A 9,302-nucleotide genomic window follows, 5' to 3' on the forward strand; every position below is an offset into this window, starting at 1 on the left:
GACTGATTTTTCAGTCCTTTCCCTCTTCTTCTTAGGACTCTTTGTAGTCTTTTTTACTGTAATAATTGGAGTTAAATCTCAAAATTTTAATAACATTATTAAATGCTCCTCTAATTCATTCAAAGAATGAATGTACAAGATATGAAATGCTGCTTAAGGAGAATCAGCATTTTAGAACGTGCAACACTTCAAAGCAGAAAGTCTTTGCAAATGTATACAGACTCTTACATTTCTAGCAGTGCACATTTATGGAACCAAACAATCTCCCAACAAGATGAGCAACAATTTCCAAATTGACAATAAAATAACTTATCCCATAGGATGAAATAATTTGGGCAGAACTAGGGATACAAGAATTATTTAGTTGCTACAGGACAAGCCTGAAAGTGCAGAACTCAAGCAGTATTTCACCAAAGCAACCAAAGAAGATTTGAGGCAAGCCACTCTTTGTGCCTTAATTCGTCATCACAACAATGAGTAGATCACACAGCTGTATCTCACGAGGATTTACTCCCCATTTGTTATCTGGCACTCAGAATTCTAACACACACTAAGAATTTTATTATTCTTTAGCATTTGTGAGGATAGCAATAGCCAGAAATATTTGTTTTAAAGAAAACAAAAGCTTACAGACACTCCATTAAACAAAGTGCGGATCTTTGGCAAGGTTTAATTTTTCACATGAGAAAGTATTTAACTGAACAGAGAGATTCCAATGCTTCAACTATCTGGTTTTGAGAGATATTTCAACTACTTCAACAGCTAGCTTGTATTTGTGTTCAGCAGTATTTAGAGAATTCTATCAACAAACAAAAACGGTAAGATACTATGTAATTAATTGGTTCTCTGCATATTCTTCTATGTTTGGTATTAAACGAACTACATCCAAGGAAAACGGCTAAGAGAAGGAATGTGTTCATACAATGGCAGAGACAGCTAATTACACACAAACTGTATGCACGTGTCAAGCTAACACCAAAAATCAACACCTTAGCTTTACTAAAAAATCTACAAAGATTTTAAACAGAAAACAATTCCTCTCTGTACAAACCTCTCCAATGACTAACTTTTTTTTTTTTTAAATTATGCTTAAATGGTTCTTTACTACATAGCTCTTATGAGGAGAATTCATTCTTCACACCAGTCTAGCGCCTAAAGCTTCAGTCATTCAGCCACAGAGGAAAATCAGGAAGGAAAAAAGTTTCTCTCTAATTATTCTTGTGCTTCCAAGCAGTACATTATTGAAATAACCTTTCCTGTTACCGATCTCTTTTCATTTATAAACCAATACTATAGTATACATTCTTCTGTCTTCACATTTAGTATTCATTTGTGTGCCACGACAGATTTCAATACTTTTAATTCTACTGTAATTTTTCATTAATAGAGTTTGAAATCTACATGTAGTTAGCATGTTTCTCCCACAGTAAAGAAACTAGTTCAGGGTCCATGGTCCATTCATAATAGTTTTAATATGGCAACTATGTAAGTTTTGGCAACCCGCATAATTTAGCATATTCAGGAATTCTGTAATACTTCAACCATCCTTTTTGGAATTTGGATGCTAAAATTTCTGATTGTCCAAAGATTGCTTTAAATGTTGTCTCCTAATTCCAAAGACATTAACTTTAAGACCATAATCATCCTGCTCTCTCACATACACAATGAACGTTAAGAAAATTTACAAAGCTCACTGTTTGCAAAAATAATGTCTGATATAAATAGGAAGGAAATGGAAATTAGTTTATTCCAAGGAAAAAATATCCACAACTACCTTAAAGTTTTGTCATCGTATTTATAGCTTAAAATTTACCAAACTGTGCTGAAAAATCAACAATATCTGAGTAAATCCATAAAATCCACTTCTATTGATTCTCAGATAGTAGCCCACTGGATTCCCCCATGTTGAACTCACTACTTCAGATGTGAAATATTACTAGCTTCAGAAAAAGTTAATAGAAAACACTCTTAGTGTTTCATATGCTAGTTTAAATATCCTTTATGTCTCAAAGTTTCTTAAAATCTAGAGGGAAGGCAGGGGTCAGAGTAATTTTACATATACTAGTGTTAGACACCAAAACATTCTAGCAACATAATTGAATACTACTAAGGTTCAAATTACCTCTTCCCTCTCCTACACAGGCAGAAGATGTACTTGGAGAACATTCAATAGAAGATAAGGACAAAAGTGAAAAAAAAGCCACAAAGGAAATGGAAGGAAACAAGGAAGGAAGGAAACAGGGCAGTAAAATCAAATGAAAAGGATGAGTAGACAATACAGATACTCAGAATCTGTGCCCTGCTTCTCGTAACAAGTCAAAGAAATTGAGAGGTCAGGAATGATTATAAAAAAAAATCAGTTTGACTAAGCAGAATTCAAACAATAGCAAGGTAAAACATTTCAACATATATTTCAAATGAAGATGCTTTTTCGTTTTATCTATTCATATAGAATTGAAACAGAGCAGTTACCAGCAGTTAAGAAATTAATATATACATTTCTAACCTTTCTGAAAACAAGGTTTCATTAAAAATTCGGTATTTCTAATAGCTATATGTTTTGCAATAAAATCACCACTTTTCCCAACTCTTCTCTTTAAGTGTAGTTTTCACAACCAGCTTCCAACTATGAGATGTCTCAAAAAAACCATCAGTTTGGGATCATAATGAAAGAAATAAAAAATGGTGAAGTGGAAGACAATGGACTGGGAGCCAGCAAACCAGAGATCTGTTCCTTTTTGCTGGTGACACGCTAAGCACCAGAAAGATACTTCATCTCACTATGGTATATACTGTTTGTAAGTACTCTGATGCTTTTCCTCCTTACAATCCCAGTTAGGCTTCAATGCTTTTTTGTCTATTTTAATTTTCCTAGACATCTGTACCGCAATAATCAGAGGTGTGTGCAGCACAAGTTCTTAAAACACAGTTGATGTCTCAGAAGAGAAAATCCAAGGAATGAAGGTTGTCTCAGCTCTCAAGAAACAACAAAATTTATGGCAACTTAGACAATTGCTTAGAGGGGAAAAGCAACTATTTTTAACTATTTTGCTTAGTGGCTGCACTTGAGGGAGGCTCCCATTTCCTTTCTTCGTCTTCTGTATCAGTCGTAACTACTATTTCCTTTTCCTTCAGCTGCTTTTACATAACACTTGGGCTTGGAGCTTGCAACAATGCACGGTCTTCAATACTGTCACAGGTACAAAGCAAAAGCTTAATATTGCTTCCCAACTAACTCCGGTTCTGAAGGACAGAAGGCAACTTTACCTTTGAATGCATCTATTTGTGTTTCACACAGAAATAGCAAGTCTGAATTAGGTTCGGCCCTGAATGTGAACCAGCAGGCCAGTCAGGGCATCCAGACTTAAGCTGCTGGTGTTTTATACTGCTAGTGCTCCCACTAGTACGTGCAAAGAGGATGCAGCTCTCACACAAATATATTTTAATTCTGCTGCTTAAGCACTGCTACTTGGTGTCATCATTTGCAGTTGAGACAATTTAAATTTAAGCTCGGGAACCTGTGGAGACAGCACTACCACTGTATGATTTGTCAGCTCCTGATAACAAAAAGCAAATTTTGGTGGATCATTATATAGGAGTTTAAGAGCTTCTCTCTAGGAGTACAACTGCTAAAGACTTGGTTAACTTGCTTAGATAAATTTTATTTTAAAGCTATGAGAGGTTTATTAGCATATGCTTCTGCACTCCTTACAGAACTGCATAAATGCTACCACATGCCATGAGTGGGAAAGGAGAGGGGAACTCTGTCTTTTTCCTCAAATGGAGACATTTGCAATGAAGACAGTCTTTGTACTCATGTCTGTATACATTTGGTGAATAAAACCCGGAAGGATAGGAAGGGCAGAGCAAGCAAAGACTACAGTAGCTCTGAGATAACTTCCAAAGCCTGATCTCATAAGTCTTGCACAGTACAAGTCTAAACACAAAGATGAGAATTCAAAAAAATTCTAGCGGAACTACAAAGGAAAGGTATCTGCTATCACACTAGTGACTAGATACAGATCTCCAGGACACCATGATGATTTTCTTTTTGAACTGTCACACCCTACTTCCCACCCTGTCTCATACAGTAGCTGATGACAATGAGAATAATTTTGGTTTTCTTCTACATTTAGTGAAAACATAATATAAGCAGCTTGCCTTTCAAAAGTCCTGGAATGCTCTAATTAAATACACAATAGGAACAGTTTGGAACCTTCATACTCCCCAAGGACTGGAAAAGCCCTTTACACAGTTTTACCCTAGCTGCACCCCTCCCCAAATCCTAACCAAAGCTTTATATGATTCTCCTGAAAGCATTATTTAAACATGTATCTGAATTGGCTTCCTCAATACTCACTCAAGCTCATGTATGTTTAAAAGAAGTTTAATAGATGAGCCACCTCTCATGGGCTATTCTAAGCCAAGTTTATGTAGGCAATGACTGTCCTACACTGCTTCTGGTCTCACCACGCTACATTTTCCCCAGAACAAATTATACATTCACAGAGGATCTGTAATCTTTCAGTTAAGATTCTGAGAGTTTGTGTTCTGCAAAACAACAAAAGTAAAAAAATAAAAAGAACACCAACTTTTAGAAAGCATACTGAAAGAGTCAGGGAAGCTAAGCATTCCTTTAGGGAAGAATAAACTTCAGTATTTTGCACTTCCTTTACGCATCCCATTTGATCTGAGCATTTATCAAAGATGTCTTTTTAGGAACATGACACAATTAATTTATTTTCATTGAAGCAAAGAAATGCATAAAACAGCAATGTTCAAGTTTAAATAATATTTTTTTTTTACAATAACTGAGATAAGGGGAATATGTGAAAACGAAGAAGATAAATTATCGAGGAAGAACCACACATGAAAAGCCATCTCTGAACTGGAGGATTTATCATCTGAGGGCAAGAGAAAAAGCAGCAAGGTCTGCAACATGAGATTCTATTCTCTGCAAGAACTTTACCCTTTTTTCCACCAAGTAAGGCAGAGAACCTGCAGAGAAAAATACTTTCTAAAAACTGTCACAATTATGCACAAAACTGCTGAATTAAGGTCAGACAGGTAGTTATAGAATCACAGAATCATAGAATGGTTAAGATTGGAAGGGGCCTTAAAGACCACCAGGTTCCAACCTCCCTGCTATGAGCAGGGACACCTTGTACTAGACCTGGCTGCACAAAGCCTCCTCCAACCTGGCCGTAAACACCTCCAGGGAGGGAGAATGACTATTACTGTAATATAATAATATTATGATTGCAATGTCTTTTTTTGTTTCATGTGACTGATTTAATGTTTGGTTTTAATAATCTGCTTTTAGGTAATTCTGGTTTTGCTAGTGAAAACAAAACTATAGAATTATGCTTATCCTTTGCTAAACACAACATTTGTAGCTTCTCTTCTTAAAGTGCTCCACTTGGATCTTAAACTGCGGAATGATTTATCAATCTCCTGCTCAAGTAGAACAATTTATAAGGGACAAGGAATCATGTCTACAAAGCTAGGTAAGATAAAATATGAAATTACAGTGGAAATTTACTTAATTTATCTTGCATCCACTTTGCATGTGCACAGTCTCAAATTCTTTCCAAGAGTTGTATAACACGGCAGGTTAGGAGCATGTACACAGGCAAGCAAAGTAAAGCAGCTGGCAAACTGTTTAGTTTCCATCTGAACTAATCCTTTACATGCCTTCATTCATGAATTCTTAACATTTATCCTCAAGCTGTCAAGGTGCATCTCACTGTCTATGCCTCCTATACTATAACGGGCATTTGCTACTCACTGTCCTCATATCACCAAGAGAACCTGAAAAATAGCTCCGCCGTTTTTTCCCTCAGCAGTCCTCCCTAACTACTTCTTGTAGTATCTACATAGAAATCAAGCTAAAAAATCCAGAAGGACTAATTAAACTGGGCTCAGTTTGTGTTACATAGCACTTTAACATTGAATTTTGATAGGCCTTAGAAGTAGACACAACCCCTTAAAAAATAATAAATAAAACCCTTTCCTTGAAAATCTTGTTTGAAAAAGTCAAAGCTCACTCTATTACTAATTAAAGGACAGAGATGAATCTCCAACAGTGTTTCCCCATAGTTTTTGCTATGAAAGTGCACTTCAAACTTCCTCCCACCTCAACTAGAAAACAAGTTTTGACTGTACAGCATTTCATTAAACCATTTATTTAAAAAAACACCACCACAATGAAATGAGAAGGAACCAACATTCTGCAATCCAGATATCATCCTTTCAAGTCAAGGCCCTTGACTCTGGGAAGTGTATTGCTGGTGATAGCACTGAGCTTTTGACTTGCCTTTCCTTGTGCCCACCACAGCACATTCTTTAACTGTAAGGTCACTTTTAAGAAGGTGATTAGCCTTCCTTGTTTGGTACAGGATGAATGATGCTCTCCTGCCTGTCTAGACTGAAACTTGATGGAATGCAGTTACCTCTGCACCTCACATTCCCACACCTCATGGAAGTGAAGCAAGCCCCAGTGTTATCAATTAAGCACTGAAACTAACAGGTTTATGTAATTGTCACAACGGAATTTACCATCAGATTTCATCACACACGTCACCCTCATTTGTTATTGCATATTTCAGCTAAAAGTAATAACCGTTTGTATCTGGCATCCCTAGGTTATTTTAAACTATTTCATTCCAACAACATGTTGAAAGCACGTCAGTAACAAATTCATTACATGCTTATTCTAAGCATCCTAAAAAGAGCAATAAAACCAAAGGTGGAGAAGGGTGGGCAAATCTAGGAAAAGAATAGACACAAATATATTGTCCTGTAATAACACTGGTAAACATCCAGCCAGGACTTCCAGTTTTATCTAGAGAAGTAAGCATATTGCAATAGGCTTATTTCTCAGTGTTTCCTGATAGTCTCAATAAAATGCCTAATCTCCAAATTTGTGAGAAGGTCAAAGAACTATCTGTAAATTTGTAAAAATTAATAAAGTATTCAGAACACTGGAACACTAAAAAGGCTGGTGGGATTACACCAGCACCTTACATAGCAAGCATTGAAAAATACAATATAATTGTACTGAACAGTGAAAAAAACAGAAAAGTTATTCTGGCTTTAAACTTAGAGCAGGAACACAAAAATATGTGAAAAAGCAACACTGAGAAGCTCATAACTGGCATAACTTCAGCACAGAAAGGGAAAAGTGAGTTTAAATATCTATTTAAATACAGAACATTCACATACGTTTTAATGTTCCCCTCCATAATCAGATGCAGAAAATGACTTAGCTGATACAACAAAAAGCTCAGTATTTAGAATTACCTTGATTAGCTTCAATTAGAAGCCTGTTGACATATTTAGTTTTTATTTTGCATTATATGCACCAACATATTGCAGGAGTATTGGAAGTGATATATAAAAGCATCGTTAAATGCATGTTAAATCCTGCTGTCTGAAAATTTTGGATTTAACTACAATTTTACATTTGAAGTTGGCAGAAAAGATACCATAAGCATGACAAATACATGAAACATGCCAAAGATGAGCTGTTATCTCTCTTTCTTAGTAGTAAAGCAACAGTAAGAAATAGGTACTATTTGTAAAACTCCACGGGCATTCAATCACTTGAACTAAGCATTACCTAGCAGAGGGCACTGATTTTCACAAGTATTTAACAACAAATTTATGCAAGATTAATCCTCACCAAATGCAAATAGGCAAAGTCATAGAAAAGACTGACATTCTATGCAAATTTTTATTTCAGTTAGCACAACTGTGGATTTTCAGGTTCTTTGTAGAAAAATACGCTCAGTAAAGTTCTGCATTATTTGCCACATAAAAACACTTTTAAAGTTAAAAGTTAAAATTTTGGTTCCAACAAAAACCTGCTTCTACCATTTTGATTGGTATGAGCTACACACAGCGCAATTTAGACACAATTCTGAGGCACATATTCTGGATTTACTGGGAATTCCAGATGCTTTCTCACTAAGTTAGTGCAAGCTTCTTTCTGTAACAGGACGCAGAGAAGGAGTATGAGTGTATGCCCTGTGTGCTGCACAAATTCACCATTCTTCCTAATTGGTCCCCCAGTTTTTAATAAGAATCTTAATTAACTGTGGAACTTTTTTACTTTTCCACCTATCTTCTTCCCTCATTGCTGGATCACCAACTCTGTTCACAGTTTTGCTTACACTGTGTTAAAGGCCCATTCTTTATTCCTCTTTTTATGCTCTCAGCTCAGCTCTTCTGTTACTAACCCTTTTCCCACCTTTCAAAAACCAATCAAGAAAAAGAAGTTGTTGTCAATGATATCTCTTTGACAATACCTGCCTCATTTTGCAGATTTTCACTTGCTTTAAGATGAAGGACTTTGTTTTTATGACTGCTTCAAAGTACATGACATCTGAACAGTTGCTTTGACATTTAATTCTTCCATTCTTCAGCATGACCCAAGTCAACATCCCTTCTATGGCTTTCCCTCTTAAATTCCTCTAGATTTCCTCAGTGATGTGACTTCTGGTCAGAATATGCTTGACAGTCTCATATATTATGGCACTAGTTATTATTCAAGTGTCTTAGGACCGCACTGTTTTTTTTTTCCCCTCTGCACACAGAAAAGGGAGAAGAAAATAATCTTGCATTCACAAAGTGAAATCATTAATTTCTTTGAGTTATTATATTATTATTGTTTTGTCACTACTCTTCCTTATTTTACATACCTCCACATTTTTTAAATTCATTTGCTATGTTTGTCATTTTTGGACTTCATGAGTTACATAGTCTGCATAAAGATCAGTAAAATAATTGTTAGAATTTTGTTTTGCATACATTCTATTCCACTGCTTCTTAAAATGAGGGAAGGTAAACTTCCTGACAGCTTCATTAATGGTTCTAATCCCCTGACAGGAAACAATAAAAGCAAAAAAAGTCTCTCTATTTGCCCTTTAAGATATTTCTAAGTTTGTACTGAAGATTGCAGGGAAAAATATTTACTAGCTTTTAAATTCTTAGCTAAAACATTGTTAAACAACTGTGGCCAAATAATTGTGCTCTGCTGCAACCGCATTAACTACTACAGACTAAAATTAACTAAAATTTAATTAGGCCAGATTCACCTTGGTATAACCAAAAAGCAAAATTATTTAACAGGTGCTGGAAGAATCTGGATGTAATTAATAAGTGTAAAGTTTACCAGTCATACAAAGCAAGCTGTTTGTAAGGACTTTTTGAAAATTAAGAACACCAAGCAAACAGCTAATTTGCTAAAATTGAAATATTAGGTTAGCAGTGAAGCAGATTAATATGCTTGAATTTTGGTA

Source organism: Chaetura pelagica, unplaced genomic scaffold, assembly GCF_000747805.2.
Source record: "Chaetura pelagica isolate M959 unplaced genomic scaffold, ChaPel_1.0 scaffold21, whole genome shotgun sequence".
Taxonomy (NCBI): Eukaryota; Metazoa; Chordata; class Aves; order Apodiformes; family Apodidae; genus Chaetura; species Chaetura pelagica.